The sequence below is a fragment of the Phoenix dactylifera genome, unplaced genomic scaffold, assembly GCF_009389715.1.
Source record: "Phoenix dactylifera cultivar Barhee BC4 unplaced genomic scaffold, palm_55x_up_171113_PBpolish2nd_filt_p 000382F, whole genome shotgun sequence".
NCBI classification, from domain to species: Eukaryota; Viridiplantae; Streptophyta; class Magnoliopsida; order Arecales; family Arecaceae; genus Phoenix; species Phoenix dactylifera.
This window is the reverse complement of record NW_024067829.1, coordinates 370,592-388,478: the sequence shown is the minus strand read 5'-3', so window position 1 is coordinate 388,478 and position 17,887 is coordinate 370,592. Positions and strand designations below refer to the sequence as shown.

Below are 17,887 nucleotides of genomic sequence, written 5' to 3'. Positions count from 1 at the left end.
GCTATCATCATAGCTTATCATGTTATAAGATTTCTATTAAAATTTTTTTTTCAAAAATCTCTTATGAACTCATAAAAAAAAACAGAAAATCAAATGTTGCATACTTTCATGTTTTTCAGTTATACATATTATGTTCTCAACAATGAAAGATATGCCAAATCTGATAAAACGAATGTTTCTTTGGATATTACTCTTCAAACAATGCATATAGAATCCTCAATGAAAAGATACTAGTTGTAGAAATATCAATTTATACTATTCTTATCAAAACTAGATCTTTTATTGAGAATATAGTTTATCATTTTGCTTTTATGTTACAATCTGAATCATAATCAGAATTTTAATAGAAATAACTGTTTAAGATAATTTGATCAAAACTTAACTTGGATATCTTATTAATAATTATCTTTAGCAAATAGAATCTAAGCTAAATTGATTCTGAAAACAAAAAAAAAAAATTAATTTGACCTTGATGAATCTTTCTATTGCCTCACATGCTTGTCCTTGAACCATCTTGCTTAATGAAACTGTCTCTTTAGTTTAAGTGACTTGTGCTTGCTTATATTTAGGCAATCTCTTGAGTAGAGTGACTCAATATTCAATTATTGTCATGTCTTATGTTGAGTCGTCTAGTTAAGAAATATGTTATATGAATGTTTTGTATCTTGAAAAAACTAATGACTTTCCTTCAAAAAAGAAAACGACAAAATCTTAATCTGTTTGTTTTCCGAGATCACAAACAATCCAGTCAATTTTCACAGGTTCACCAACCAAAACCTTTACACGTTTGTTTTTCGGGCTCACAAACAACCCAGACAGTTATTTCAGGTTCACCAACCAAAACCTTTATCCTTGTTGAATGAATCCCCTGATTCAACAACTTCCAATTTAGGTTTGGAGGAACCTTTATCAGTTTTAGAACAATTGAAACTGTTACAGCAGAGTTAAAACTAAGTAATAAATATTGTAACAAAGTAAATAAAGCTTCAAAATAAATGAACAATAAATATAAATCTGAAGCTTTGTAGATGGTTGTTGGCTGCGGTTGAATGTCTTAATTGTACAGCAGCAGCTTGTTGAATATCTGATAGTCAGTTTTAAAGACCACGCAATAGCACGTATCTAGTAGGATAGTGATTACGGATATCGATCCACAGGGATTGGGGTACAATTGTTTTCTTAAAAATAATATTTGAAAAAGAAAGTTTGTGAGGACTATTGAACTAAATAATTTAAAAGAAATGCAATTAAAATGATATCAGTTGAGAGAGCCTAGGGCAAGGAATTCACCACTAACATCGTAACAAGGATTATTTGTATTTTAATTTATCTTGGATTATCATGCAAATTGGCTACAAGCCCTATAAGCATTCAAATAAAAATTCACTGAAGTAATTTTTAGGAAAATCCATCTTCAGTAGGCATGAAATGTCTACCCTAAAATAAGGTGGCAGGACACTGCATCTTCCTTAAGCATGGATTATCTTTATACTCACTCAGTGATCATGAAAAAACAGTTGTACGAACATCATATTTAAAGTCACAGAGATTAAATATGAGATGAAAGAAAAATATTCATTTAAGAGTAAGAGGATTCATACAACTCCAAGAACAAAAATTAAAGATACAAAAATCCTTATTTCTCTGTTACAGCTTCATCCAGCCCTAGTGAGGAGATCAGCCCAGCATATAGTTGTGGACGACAGCAGCAGCGCGAAGAGCTTCCATCGCGACCAGAACTTCTTTCTTTCTTCCTTCGGCTCTTTCCTCTCCCGTCGCAACTCCCCTCTCTAGCACTTCATTTTTTTTTCTTTCTGTGGGAAGTTCTTCCCAGAATACCCCAAAGTATTCTTCCTCCTTTTACTCTATGGGATTTGGCCTGAGAGAAGATTGCCACGAAGAGGAGAAATCTCTCCCTTTTATAGCCTCCCCAGCCCACTGTTTTTACCTCCTGTGGCTGTTCTGAAGCAAGGGAGATAAGAACATGGGATTCATGCGAGAGCTGATCACGGGAAGTTGATACGTTGCTGAGATTCTGCTGGTTGGAATCAATCCATGAACGAGAGAAAGGGTAGAGGCTGCTGACGTGGATGCAGGGGATGAGAGCGGAGTACCCAGACGTGGAAGGAACTGGGACGGCTGAGAAAATCCAGAAGGAGTTTGGGATGAATCCGGAAGAAGTTGGCTTGATTCGGAAGAGGAGAGATACTCGGAGGGTACGCGGAGAGGACTCGATTGGGAATGCAGGGGATTTTGTTTTGAAGCAGGGGAACCCGACGCTGCTGGATGGAGTTGATCCGGACGCGTGGAAGATGAACACAGGCGCGAGGGGAAGAACGTGTGGATTCGGTTGGGATCATTTGAGCGGGGGAGATGCTGGGATTTGGGTTTATCCGTGGATCATGCGGCTCTGTTTCGAAACAGGGGAAGAAAGGGATGACTTGGAAGGAGCTTTGGATGCGGAACTGGGAACAGCATGCAAACAGGATGGAGATCCGATGGAAAGATGAACATGAGATGCTTAATTTTGGGAGAGGTTAGACTCTGTTCTGGGATGCAGGGGATCCGGAAGGCTTTGATTTGGATCCTTGAGGGGGCGGCTGGAGAATTTGGCTTGATCCTTGGATGCAGGGGATAATGTTCACGGTTGAGAGAAGATGCCGGAAGAAGTGGACGCGCTCAGAAGATTGTTTGCTTGGCATGTATCGCGGGAGGAAGCTGGATAAGGATCAATCCGGAACACTGGGTTGGTTCGGAAAATGGCTGGGACGTGATCCACGGAATGGGGAGAGGATGACGCTGAAATGGAGACATGAGAGGATCTCGGAGGTTGATGGGATGCTGGGATTCGTTCATAACCGGGAAGAGATTTGATCTTGACATTGGGGCAAATCTCACGGACGGCTAGAACGCATGGATGAAGGGAGTTTGGATTTGGCTCATGGTTGATCCGTGAGATAAAGATGAACTCGGAACAGGGGAACTGGGAGCTGATCCTTGAATCGCGGACAGGAGGGAAGACACGCGGAGGAAATGCATGAGATGAGCGGAAGCCTGGGCTTTATCCATGGGTGGTGGGACTCCGTTCCGAACGGGATGAAATCTGAGCGTTTCGGAAGGCTTATCCCGCCTGAGAAAGGAACTTGAGGGAACTCTGATACGTGGAAGGATTAGATGGATAATTTGTTTGCAAAGTAATCCCGTCATCCAAGAGTTCATGATCATCCTTTTGAAATCCCATGTACTTTGGCATATAGGCATGTGTCACTCGGGATGGCCGCCACGTGTGCTCTAGCGTGATCAGTCTTCATGGTTATGAGCCAGATAAATGATGGGTTCGACCCGACCTGCATACGTTTAAGTCGACCCAAAATCAAACAAACCTGAATTACTTTTGATAAATTACTAGAATGCAATGTTGAAGGGAAATATATCTTTTTATAGTGAAATATGTGCATAATAATAATGATAAGTGCTATGATAAAGGGGTTAATTTATGTATTTTTAGCACTTATCACACCCCCCAACCTACATTTTGCTAGTCCTCGAGCAAACTAAAAGTAGAAAAAGAAATAAACTCATTTTCGCAGGAATCGCGATTGCATTTACCGTATGCAATAAGGCTTTAAACCCCTAGGTGGCCCTAGTGGACGAGTTTTGTCTCGTAAGGGTTTCCAGCTCAGATATCCACAAACTGCTGTCTCTATTTAAAGAATTTATTTTACTGTTTTATAAAATCTAATTTCAAATGCATAGGTGCCAATAATTTCAAAAGCACACAAAGTTTTAATTACTAAGTCAGCCCAAATCCTAGGTCAGTATGCAACTTAAGTTGAAGTCATTAAGTTTCTGTTAGAGAGTTGTAAGGTGTAATTATACTTGGGTGCTCGGTGATATCTGGACCATACACAAGCTAAGGCTTTAGATTTCCCAAAATACTGCTAAAGCTAGTAGTTCCCAAGAATTGGTCAGATAAGACCTATTCACTAATTCAAAATCATCCTATCTTGCAGGATTTCGAGAGTTGTGGATGTTTACTTTAATACCTCATGGGCTTTATCTGTAATATTCCAGTTTACTCGAATTTTACAACGACGGCTTTCACACTATCGTCTTTTTTAAGGTCAATATTATTTTCTCTTTCTCTCTCTTTTTTATTTTATTTTGTACTTATAAATAAATTATGCATTTTTACTCTTGTAATGATTCCTCCATGTAGCGAGCATTCAGTCAACAACTCCCACACCAGATGGCATAAGGTGCTGGGCATCAAGACTCCCCTACAGACCTATGCTCGGGTTCATCATCACAAGCCCGCTGACCTTTGACAATAGGTAGGGTAGCCCTTTTCGATATACCTGACTAAATTCACTTCTTTTTTTTTCCTTTTTTTAATATGATAATAGTGAATCAGATAGGTATGATTCATCAGGATTCAAGGTTGCTACCAGACTTAACAACATAATGTTGATCCTAACCCTTAGAAGTGCATGCCATGTGTGTTGTAAAATTCCAAAGTAAAAAATTATCTTACAACTCGCTAAAAGAACTTTTAATAAAAAGAACTCAAATTGTCTTACTCCCTGACTAGTCATTGGGCTTTTTTAGACTTATATACTTCGTATGTTTATCATTTCAGCACTAAGGCATAGAAATTATGTTTTTTTTTTCCGAAAAAAATGCAAAAAATTTCTTCAAAAATTCGAATTCTATACCCCCCAACCTAGATCAGACATTGTCCTTAATGGTTTTTTTAATGATATTAATATTATTTTTTTATTTTATTTTATTTTATTTTATTTTATTTTGGATGAAAATATGATGCATATGGAGGATAGAAGCATTTTACCTTAGTTGCATCAGTAATATGAGGATCCCTGTTAAAAAAATGCGATAAGAAAATGTGCAAAAAATAACCTATGAGAATTGGGTTGCCTCCCAACAAGCGCTAAGTTTAACGTCTTCAGCCAGACACAGTGTGTCCTTAATTATCCCGATAAATAGGATCCATTAAATTAAGGGATTCGATCAACTGTCCGTCTGCAACACACTCTATATAAGGTTTCAATCTTTGACCATTGATGTTTAGGACACGACCATCACTGAGGTTTTGAATTTCTACTGCACCATGAGGAAAAACCTTCTTCACTAAAAAGGGACCATCCCCACCTAGAGCGAAGTTTACCAGAGAAGAGACGCAATTTAGAATTGAATAGCCAAACCTTTTGATTAGGCTCGAAAGACTTACGGTTAATGGATTTGTCATGAAAAGCCTTAGTCCTTGCTTTGTATATTTTAGCATTTTCATATGCCTCATTGCGTAACTCTTCAAGCTCGTTGAGTTGAAGTTTCTGGTTAGAACCAGCTACTGCCATATCAAAGTTAAACTTCTTAATGGCCCAAAAAGCTCTATACTCAAGTTCTACGGATAAGTGGCAAGCTTTCCCAAAAATTAGTCGATAAGGAGACATGCCAATAGGAGTCTTATAAGCAGTACGATAAACCCAGAGAGAATCGTTTAACCTTTGAGACCAATCTTTTCTATCAGGGCGTATTGTTTTTTCTAAGATGTGTTTTATCTCCCTATTGGAAACTTTAACTTGCCCGCTTATTTGGGGATGGTATGGGATGGCAACTTTGTGGGTGATTGAATATTTGCGAACCAAAGTTTCAAAAGATCGATTGCAGAAATGTGATCCCCCATCACTAATGATAGCTCGGGGTGTGCCAAAGCGACTAAATATATTTGTTTATAAGAACTTAACCACAACCTTATGATCGTTAGTCCTAGTGGCAATTGCTTCGACCCACTTCGAGACATAGTTAACCCCGACAAGAATGTACTCAAAACCAAAAGAACGCGGAAAAGGACCCATGAAGTCAATACCCCAGACATCAAAATTTCTATAATTAAAATGGGGTTGAGTGGTATCATATCTTTACGGGTGATTGTACCCATTCGCTGACATCGCTCACAAGTCCGACAAAAATTGTGAGCATCTTTGAATAATGAGGGCCAATAAAATCCACTTTGTAAAACTTTAGCTGCAGTTTTCCTACCCCCAAAATGTCCTCCGCAGGCTTGGGTATGACAAAAATTAAGAATACTCTGAAATTCACATTCAGGCACACATCGACGAATTACTTGGTCAGGACAGTACTTAAATAAATCAGGGTCATCCCAAAAGTAGAACCTGACTTGCGAAAAGAATCGATCCTTGTCCTGCTTGGACCAATGATCGGGAATTTGTCCTACGGCAAGATAGTTCACTATGTTGGCAAACCATGGTGTTTTCACTTGTTGTACCTCAAACAATTGTTCATCCTGGAAAGGAGTCATGAAGTGGTGAAATGTTATGAGGAGGCTCGAGAAGGATTCTAGACAAATGGTCTGCTACAACATTTGTGGTACCTTTTTTATCACGAATTTCTAGATTAAATTTCTGTAACAACAGGATCCATCGAATTAGGCGAGGCTTGGTCTCCTTACATCTTTTTAGAACCAGAGCTAAATTATTGAGACAATCATCGAATGAGGGCCAAAAACTGAAAAATCATCTATGAATACTTCCAGAAATTTTTCTACCATGTCAGAAAAATTGCCATCATACATCGTTGAAATGTCGCGGGCGCATTGCATAGTCCAAATGGCATTCTCCTATATGCAAATGTCCCAAATGGACATGTGAAAGTGGTTTTCTCTTGATCATCGGGATACACGGCCACCTGGTTATATCCAGAATAACCATCTAAGAAACAGTAGAAACCCTGACCGGCTAACCTTTCTAATATTTGGTCAATAAAAGGTAAAGAAAAGTGGTCCTTCCTAGTTATGGAGTTTAGCTTTCTATAGTCAATGCAAACACGCCAGCTGGTGGTCGTGCGTGTGGGCATCAATTCTCCTTCTGCATTTTCAACTACAGTAATGCCCGACTTCTTTGGTACTACTTGAGTCGGACTCACCCAGTTGCTATCAGAGATAGGGTAAATGATTTCGGCATCTAGCAACTTCACTACTTCTTTCTTGACCACCTCTTTCATGTTAGGATTGAGTCTCCTTTGCATTTCACGGGTCGGTTTGCATCTTCTTCTAGGTGAATTCGATGCATGCAAATAGATGGGTCAATCCCCTTCAGATCAGTTACGGACCATCCAATTGCATGTTTGTGTTCTCCTAGCACGCTCAAAAGTTGACTCTCCTGTTTGTCAGACAGGTCAGCCGCGATGATTACAGGTAGGGTGTCTTCTAGTCCTAGAAAAGCATACTTAAGTATTACCGGAAGTGGCTTTAACTCAAGTTTGAGAGGGGATTCGATGGAGGGGCATAGTGGCGCACTAGAAAGGGTAGGAAGAGGTTCATATCGGATTCGCCAAGGATGAGAATTTGTGGGAGACGGATTGTCGAGCAGGACATTGACTTCTTCTATGGCCTTGTCTAGATCAAAGTTATCAATATCGAAATGGGCTAAGCATGCTTCCAGAGGGTCATCTGATAGAATGTAGGGAAGGGCTTCCTCCACAAGATCGTCCATTTTGTCTACTAGGAAGAACTCATCTTCCCTTGCGGGTTGATCAGAGGCGTGGAATACATTCAGTTTGACTTTCATGTTTCCAAAAGATATATCCATCACCCCAGTTCTACAGTTAATACATGCGTTGGTTGTAGCTAAGAAGGGACGACCAAGAATCATAGGGATCTATTTCTTAAGGTTCGGCACAGGTTCCATATCAAGGACGATGAAATCGACTGGGTGCTACGATTTTAATCTTGCTCTTTTTAAAAAAGAAATTAAATGTAGAATACCCCAAGTATAGGGTGTAGCAAAGTAATATTCTCGGTGAGTCGGAGATCGAATCCACAGGGATTTGACAGTGAACAAAAACTAACTGCTGGATAATATTCAGATTGACAAAAATATAACTAAGGCATCAGAATTCAGCCTAGCACTTCATCATGCTTTTCTTAAAATCATCTATTATCTCAACTTAGATCTGAGTGAAGACCTAACCAAAAAGTGGAGCAGTGAAAATACCAATTAATCGTTAATAAAATAGATTTAGTTTTATAGGCAGCATTACAGTAATTCTATTTTAAACTACAGGGATTTCTAAGCATCTGTTATACCCGGGGGAAATAACAAATCAAAAAAATATATAAGTTTGAAATAATTTCTATAAATTTACTGCACCATAATTCAAATCAAAAATATTAAAATCCCATTGATGATTAAATGAAATACATGAAGAAAATGCTAGGCTTTTCCCTAGCCTTAGCTAAAAGAGATTTAGCTATCCATATGAGATGCAAGTATTTTTATAAAAAAGATTAGCATAGAATAAATAAAATAAAGCATAAATCCCTTTTTTTTCTTTCTTCTCTTAAGAAAACAGAGTGCTCTGTTTTCTTTCTTTTTTTTTTTCTTTTCTCTTTCGATGGTTCCCTGGCTTCCTTTCTTCTCCTGAATCACCTTTCTTCCTCCTGCCTCCACCGGATGAATGATAGGAAGAGGAGATGAGATGTTTTGCTTCGCTAGTTCCCTTGGCCGCCTCCTCCTCCGTCGTCGGCTGCTGGCCTCCTCCTTCGCACGGCTCTCCTTCTCTCCTCCCTCGTCTGGCTGGAAAGATTGGAAGAGGAGATGCTCCCGGATGGATCCCCGCCCTCTTCCTTGCTTGCTCGGCTGCCTTCTTATAGCATGTTGAAGAGGCTGGATGAAAAGCGGCTGAGACGTGGGGTGGAGGGAGTTGCGAATATGGGAAGACTCCTCGCGGATGGAATTTATTCGCTGGGAACGGCTGGAAGAAGATAAAACGATAGGATGCATGGAATACGTGGGACGCGGAGGCGACTTGGGTTGATGGCTTGAACGCGGACGGTTTGGGAGATGTTCGGCTGCTGGGACGAACCGAACGGATGCATGGAATACGTGGATGGCCATTGGGGTGTTGAGAAGACTCCTCGGTTGGAAGCTCTGTTCCGAAATAGAGGAGGTGGAATGGATGATCCGATTGCATGTGCTGGGAGGTCACGGACGGTTGGAAGACGCTGGGAAGCCCCTCACGTGTGCTCTGTTCGTTGGGGAGTTGCTGAGGCGAGATGCAAGAAAGAGCCGGTTTGGGAGCTATTGGGAGCGGATGAGACACGGTTTGGGGACGTCGTGAGATGCCATGCTCGGCTGGATGCAGTGATATGGATTGCATGCGGATGACGGGCGACATGAGGCTCAGATGAGACACTAGGGATTTGTTGAGCTCGGACTGCCAGGCATTGGGCTCAAACCCAGCGTTATTGGGTCTCTTGAATCACTTGCACTCAGACACAAATAAAACATTAATTAATCAATTTTATTAATAAAGATTAGCTATAATACTAATTAAGATAATATGAAAATTTCACTTTTGTGCTTTCATCACACCCCCTAACTAGCTTATTGCTAGTCTCTAGCAATTTAGTGTGAAAATGATAAAATGAGGGTGCAAAAGTATTGTTCATTTTTATTAATATATATCAATATGCATGAATTAAAATAAATACTCACTTTCGTAGAGCATTACGATTGCACTTAGCACGTGCAACAAGCCGTTAAACCCCTAAGTTACCCTAGTGGACGAGTGTTGTCTCGTGAGGGTTTGCAGTGATGTTACCCACAAAACATCATTTTTAAGTTAAAAGATACTTTAAATCATAGCAACCCTTAAGGCAAATGTAAATGTGACGTCTCAGAATACCTATACCTCCACCACAATTGGGTACCCCTTGAGTTCTAGGTGCACTACTCAAATTCACAAGTGTTAACTACCATTTGTTAGCTTCCGACCCACTAAATTTTCCGAATATCACATGTTATTTGTCCAGAATGGTTTGCATATAAAAATGAAGCTATCAATCCCAACTAGACATCCCAGGTACACAGAGTTCTAAAACAATGGAGTCAAACGAGTCATCCACATGTCACTTGGTTTTAGTTTAACTAAGCCACTCATGTTTATTTTATTTTTTTTTTATATATATCTATTTTTTTCACAGTGACTACAACAGTCCAACTCCATTAGGCTATAGTAAGGTCCATGTAACGAGCTTTGGGTCAATGACTCTTGATCCAGTTGGCTCAAGGCATTAGGTGAAACACCCCTCGGACTTAATTACTCGAACCAGACTACGCCACGAGGCCAGACTAATCACTTATTTCAGTCATTTTCACCTTTTTACGCGAACACTCGCTGCTTTGTAGGCAAGAAGCCCGGTTACTTAGTGAAGACAAACTGTATTATTTCTCTCTTTTTTTCTTTTTTTTCTTTTTTTTTCCAAATAGTGTGACTGTATTGTGACTATAGGTCAACCAAGATCAGAACATAAGGCACCCAGGTGATCTAGCCGGGAATTTCAAACTCTATCTTTATGTGAAAACTAAATCATGAACTTTAAGACAAGGACACTCGTACTTCTTTAGCGAATAAGGTCAACAAACAAATAGGTAACACAAGTGAATTCCTGAGGCTTCCCTATTGTCATTGAATACTTGTATGGGGATCTAATAATAGGTCCCTAATAAGTCATAATGTGCTCCTTGCCTTAATAGCTGCACATGTTTATTTGCTTAGAAAAATTTAAAGTGGTAATTAAATGCAACAAAATATATATTTGTTATTATTATTATTACTATTATTATTATTATTATTATATATATTTATTTATTTTTATTATTCTTATTATTTATTTATTTATTTATTTATTTATTTATTTTTCAAAAATATGACAATTGGTATGATATATAGAAAAAATACAGTAATCTCTCCCCCCAACTTAAATTCAACATTGTCCCCAATGTTGCAACATGAATTCATGAAATATGGCATTAATAATTGTATGAAGGATAATTAGGCTGAAGGTTAGAATTTACCTGATAGAATGACTGCACACTGTTGTTGCTCACCAATTGTCATATCAACAGAAAATGAAAGAGAGACAAATTATGATACAAACAGAGGATCTCTAGCAGATATAGAGATCAATCCTGATAAACAGGATCTTCCAGATTGGTTGATTCAACCTCTGGGGTAAAGTTGTCCAAAAATAACTTCAAACGTTCGCCATTTACTTTAAAAATATTACCGGTGTTTGGATTCTCTATCTCAACGGTTCCATACGAATAAACAGTTTTAACTATAAACGGGCCGGTCCACCTAGATCACAATTTTTCTGGAAATAAATGAAGTCTTGAATTATACAATAGAACTTTCTAGGAAGGCTCAAATGTTTTCCTTATAATATTTCTATCATGAAAGACTTTCATTTTGTTCTTATAAATTCAAGCATTCTCATATGCTTCATTCCTGATTTCCTCTAGTTCATTAAGTTGAAGTTTGCGTAGTGAACTAGCCTTATCCATATCAAAATTAAATCTTTTAATAGCCCAGTAGGCCCTATGTTCCAATTCCACAGGCAAGTGACACGGTTTGCCAAATAAGACGGTACGGAGACATACCAATCGGGCTTTTAAAAGCAGTACGATAAGCCCAAAGTGCATCAGTTAAACGCAAAGACCAGTCTTTGCGATTTGGGTTAACCGTTTTTTTCAGAATATTCTTAATTGATCGATTGGATACTTCAACTTGTTCACTTGTTTGTGGATGATAAGGGGTGGTGACTTTATGGGTGATCCCATATTTTCGCATTAAAGCCTCAAAAGGCTTATTACAGAAGTGTGAACCCCCATCACTGATGATGGCTCGAGGCGTTCCAAATCTGGAAAGAATATATTCTTTTAAAAATTTTAAAACAGTTTTATGGTCATTATGCTTGCAAGGAATTGTCTCTATCCATTTGGAGACATAATCTACAGCTACTAAGATGTACAAATTTCCAAATGAAGAAGGAAATGGACCCATAAAATCTATTCCCCAACAATCGAATATTTCGATAATTAAAATTGGGTTGAGGGGCATCATATTCCTACGAGTTATCCCACCTAACTTTTGACAACGCTCGCAAGCTTTGCAAAAGTTATGGAAATCTTTGAACAAGGTGGGCCAATAGAAACCGCACTGTAAAATTTTTGCAGCCGTTTTCTTAGTAGAGAAATGACCACCGCAAGCTTCAGAATGACAAAAGGAAATGACACTAATAAATTCGTCATTAGGTACACATCTCCTAATAATTTGGTTTAGGTAGTATTTGAAAAGATAAGGATCATCCTAGAAGAAATTTTTTATTTCGGTTAGAAATTTTCTTTTGTCCTGTTTATTCCAATGAATCGGGAGTTCACCCGTGACAAGAAAATTTGCAATGTCTGCAAACCAGGGTGACGACTGGATCTCAAAGAGTTGCTCATCAGGGAAAGTGTCTCTTATGGGTGAATTATCTATGGAATCTGGAAGAGTGAGACGGGACAAGTGATCAGCTACTACATTCTCTACCCCCTTTTTATCTCTTATTTCTAGAAAAAAAATTTGGAGTAGAAGGATCCACCTAAGCAAACGCGCCTTAGCATCCTTTTTTGAAAGAAGGTACTTAAGGGCAGCGTGGTCAGTGTAGATAATGATTTTGGATCCAATCAAGTAAGACCTAAATTTGTCTAATGCAAATACTATGGCGAGTAGTTCCTTTTCCGTAGTGGTATAATTCATTTGTGCACTATTTAAAGTCGTACTTGCATAGTAGATAACATAAGGCTTCCTTTTCTTTCTTTGCCCTAAAACTACCCCAACTGCATATTCACTAGCATCACATATAATTTCAAAAGGAAGCGACCAGTCGGGTGGTTGCATGATGGGAGTAGAGGTCAGCAAGCTTTTAAGTTTATCAAAAGCTTTTTGACATTCTTCAGACCACACAAATTGGGTTTCCTTTTGAAGGAGATTACATAAAGGTTTAGATATCGAGCTAAAATCTTTAATGAATCTCCTATAAAATCCTGCATGACCCAAAAATGAGCGTATATCTTTGATAGTTTTTGGGTTGGATAAATTAGCAATTACGTCAATTTTAGCCTTGTCTACTTCAATTCCTTCAGATGAAATGACATGCCCGAGAACAATTCCCTTAGTTACCATGAAATGGCACTTTTTCCAGTTTAAGATTAGATTCTTCTCCTCACACCGAATTAAGACTAGCCTTAAATGGTCCACACAGTTTTCAAAAGAGGAGCCGAAAACCGAAAAATCATCCGTAAAGACTTCCAAAAAGCGCTCAACCATGTCAGAGAAAATACTGAGCATGCATCTTTGGAAGGTTGCAGGAGCATTACATAACCCAAATGGCATTCTCTTGTAAGCAAATGTGCCAAAAGGACATGTAAAAGTGGTCTTTTTCTGATCTTCAAGATCAATTGCAATTTGGTTATAACCGGAATAGCCATCTAGGAAGCAATAAAATTAATGGCCTGCCAACCTTTCTAAGATTTGATCAATAAAAGGTAGAGGAAAGTGATCCTTCCTAGTGACAGAATTAAGTTTTCTATAATCAATGCATACACGCCAACTAGTGGGGACCCTAGTTGGAACTAATTCATTGTTGGCATTTTTGACTACAGTAACACCAGATTTTTTCGGGACCACTTGGGTTGGACTTACCCATTTACTATCTGAAATTGGGTAGATCATACCCGCATCCAGAAGTTTCAGAACTTCTGCCCTAACCACATCCTTCATGTTTGGGTTCAATCAACGTTGAGGTTGACAAGAAGGTTTAGCATCAGCTTCTAGGTGGATTCTATGAGTGCAAATTGAGGGACTAATTTTCTTGATATCAGCAATTGTCCACCCTATTGCTCCCTTATGTTCCTTGAGAATATCTAACAATTTTAATTCTTGACTTTGTTCGAGTTGGGATGATATGATCACAGGAAAAGTCTCTTCTTGACCAAGGTATGCGTACTTGAGCTCAGAGGGCAAAGGTTTTAGCTCAAGTTTAGGTGCTTGAACACTGGATGGTAGAGGACTATTGTTGCGTGTGGACAATTCTTCAAAACGAGATTTCCACCTATCTGTATCCAACAAAGGAGCTGAATCTAATATAGCACTGATTTCTCTAAGGTTTTGGTTATATCTGTATTTCCGAAATGAGTTAGGCATATTTCTAACGGATCAGAAGAAAGAGATGGGACAAGAGCATCTTCTACAACGGAGTCGATCAGATTAACTCCATAAATCTCATCATTTTCGTTGTCATTATCGGGTTGTTTGCAAATGTTAAATATATTAAAATCTATAGTCATATTCCCGAATGACATTTTCATTATTCCATTTCGACAGTTGATCAAAGCATTGGAAGTAGCTAGAAATGGGCGGCCTAAGATGACAGGTATTGGAGTGGTACAGTTCATGACAGGCTGGGTATCTAATACTATGAAGTCGACTGAAAAATAGAATTTATCAATTTGGACAAGTACATCCTCGACTACTCCTCTTGGTATCTTTATAGATCGATCTGCAAGTTGGAGAGTAACCTTGGTGGGTTTTAGTTCACCAAGTCCTAACTATTCATAAACTGAATAGGGCAGTAAGTTAACACTTGCACCTAAATCAAGAAGGGCTCGTTGTATCCTGAAGTTTCCTATGATGCAAGATATGGTAGGACAACCAGGATCTTTATACTTAGGTGGGGTGTTGTGTTTGAGAATAGCACTCACCTGTTCAGTTAGTACCATCTTTTAAAAATTTGGCATAAGATGGGATCTGCTTAATGGCATCTAATAAAGGAATGTTAATCTTTACTTGTTTAAAGATATCCAGAATTTCTTGGTCAAGTATTCCCTTTTTAGCTACAAGCAAGCGTTGAGGGAATGGAGCAACTATCTTGTGATGGGGTATTGGATCATCTTGTTCATTATTATTTTCATCCTTTTTTTCAATAGATTTTTCAGGTTTGTCATCCTTCATTGGAATTTCTTTGTTAATTATTTTTCCGCTACGAAGGGTTGTGACAGGCTTAACTTGTTCAAATTTTGGTTGGGATGAACTTGCTTCATGGACCTCATGTTGACCCTTTGGGTTAGATTGAGGTTGGGCTGGAAATGTCCCTTTTTTCCTAACATTGAGTTGAGCCTCAATTCTACCTACATAATTTTTAAGTTCTTGGAGTGATTGCATTGTATTCTGATTTATTTGAGTCTGCCCTTGCATGAAGGTTTGCAAAGTATCTTTAAGGGATTTCTTATGTGGTGGCACATAAGGAGTAGGAACAGAATTTCCTTGAGATTCATTGGCAGTGGGTCCATGTCTCCAACTAAAGTTAGGATGGTTTCGCCAATTAGGATTATATGTTTTTGAAAATGGTCTTTTAAAAGTATGAAATTTGCTTTATCATGCAACACTTCTTGAAAAGCAGGGATTGTAGGACAATCCTTGGTCACATGTACATTACTATCGCAAATTCCACATATACTTTCAACAATAGTTTGTGCTTTTTCTATATTGGCCTTGCTTAATTCCATGGCTTCAACCTTCCTAGTCAGATTAGCAATTTTTACATTGACATCATTATCATCTTTAATAAGATATATTCCTCCTTTTGCATTAGGTGCTATTTTAGATTTTTCATTTTTATTTGTTGTATCCCAAGTTTGTGCATTTTCTGCTAAAAGATCAAAATAATCTCAGGCTTCATTTGGTTCCTTACTCATGAATTCACCGTTACACATCATTTCTACAAATTGTCTCATATTGGAGGACAAACCATCATAAAAGAAACTAATGACCCTCCAAATTTCATATCCATGATGTGGGCAAGCAAGCAAAAGGTCCTTAAATCTTTCCCAACACTGAAAAAATGTCTCTCCATCTTTTTGTGCGAAGTTCATGATATTTCTTCTAAGTGTGTTTGTTTTATGTGTTGGGAAGAATTTCTTTAAAAATTCTCGTGTCATTTCTTGCCAGGTAACTATGGTCCTAGGCCTTAAGGAGTGTAACCATGACTTAGCTTTTTCCTTTAAAGAAAAAGGAAATAACTTAAGCTTAACTACCTCTTCAGTGACATCATTGAAATGAAGTGTTGAACACACTTCATCAAATTCTTTCAGATGTAAATAGGGACTTTCAGAATCAAGTCCGTGAAACTTTGGGAGTAATTGGAGTATTCCTAGTTTCATGTCAAAAGCTCTCGCAGCAGTAGGAATAACCATACAGGATGGGGTACTGGTCCTAGTGGGTTGTAGATAATCACGAAGCATTCTAATAGGTAAGTTATTTTGAAATTCATTATCTCCCTGATTACTATTATTATCTTCCATTTAATTATTTGAATTTTGAACAATTAAATTTTTATCTCTTGATTCAACTCGAAATAATCTATTCGTTTTATCTCTCTCCCACAACAGCATATACTGAAATATATATATATATATATTGTTTTTTTTATTATTTTTTTTGGGTTGGTACAAGTACCACCTAAAGAGATCTAAACAAACACCGAAAAAAAATTTAATTAAAATTATGCATTAAAACATTACCCAACAATTTCTAATGTTTTCCTAAAAATTCTAGACAACTCCTAACTGGTTTGAAGAGGACACCTAAGCCTCCAATCCGGTCTAGTAACCTTAGTCGACCAGGTAAGCTCCCAGGTAAGTGGAGGGGCCACGATGCGTGTAGCAAAGGTCCCACTTAAAACCCACTTTTCTCGAACAGAAACTGTCTCCCTTCAATCACTTAGAGGGATAAAGCTTGCCTAGACATCGACCGGGCCACAGAGCGAAATTGGTGCAACTTTCAATGGTCTTCATCCTATTGAGCTCGAATATCCTTAGGGGCCAACGTCTAGTTGATTTTAATTAGGCTTAGGATATTTATGCACTTGGATGATTTTTGGGCTAAGGACGAGTGATGAAATCCCGACCTTATCTTTTTAATGGGTTCAGCCCTTAGATTATTTTATGCAAATGCTTTATACTATATGCAACAATCAAGAAGATTTTTAACATTTTATGTCATGGCATTAAATTGCATTTAAATAGTTGATCAAACAAACTAGCTAAATTTTTATTATTTATTTATTTTTTTTAACAAGAGTAAAATTTTAATCTAGGAATTATTAAAATAGGACTAGTATGAACAAAATAGGAAAAAAAATAATTTAAATACTCACGGCCGGAGTTCGTTTACTCCAGAAATCCAAAATGCGATCTTGATCTTCCTCGTTACTGGTCCCACTTCGTGTCGCCCTTGAATCTGAAAAGATTTGAAATTTCAGCCGTGTTAAAAATAAAGAAAGATTGAAGAACTAGAAATTAAAGATTGAAATTTGCAGCCTTGTTCTCGTTCGCACGTTGCAAATCCCCGGCAACGGCGCCAAAAACTTGCTACGATTTTAATCTTGCTCTTTTTAAAAGAGAAATTAAATGTAGAATACCCCAAGTATAGGGTATAGCAAAGTAATATTCTCGGTGAGTCCGAGATCGAATCCACAGGGATTTGACCGTGAACAAAAACTAACTGCTGGATAATATTCAGATTGACAAAAATATAACTAAGGCATCAGAATTCAGCCTAGCACTTCATCATGCTTTTCTTAAAATCATCTATAATCTCAACTTAGATCTGAGTGAAGACCTAACCAAAAAGTGGAGCATTGAAAATATCAATTAATCGTTAATAAAATAGATTTAGTTTTATAGGCAGCATTACAGTAATTCTATTTTAAACTACAGGGATTTCTAAGCATCTGTTATACCCGAAGGAAATAACAAATCAAAAAAATATATAAGTTTGAAATAATTTCTATAAATTTACTGCACCATAATTCAAATCAAAAACATTAAAATCCCATTGATGATTAAATGAAATACATGAAGAAAATGCTAGGCTTTTTCCTAGCCTTAGCTAAAAGAGATTTAGCTATCCATATGAGATGCAAGCATTTTTATAAAAAAGATTAGCATAGAATAAATAAAAT

At 37.8% G+C, this 17,887-nt stretch overlaps 1 long non-coding RNA gene and 1 other non-coding gene across 2 annotated transcripts; one reads left to right on the top strand and one right to left on the bottom strand.

Annotated features, from left to right (window-relative positions):
- Positions 1-1,556: 1,556 nt before the first annotated feature.
- On the bottom strand, positions 1,557-17,156 carry LOC120105842. The gene is made up of 2 exons (XR_005508115.1): positions 17,081-17,156; positions 1,557-3,347 (listed from the first exon to the last, which is right to left on the bottom strand). It is a non-coding gene; the product is annotated as an uncharacterized LOC120105842 (long non-coding RNA).
- Positions 15,709-15,815, top strand: LOC120105845. The gene has a single exon (XR_005508116.1). It is a non-coding gene; the product is annotated as a small nucleolar RNA R71 (small nucleolar RNA).
- Positions 17,157-17,887: the final 731 nt, after the last annotated feature.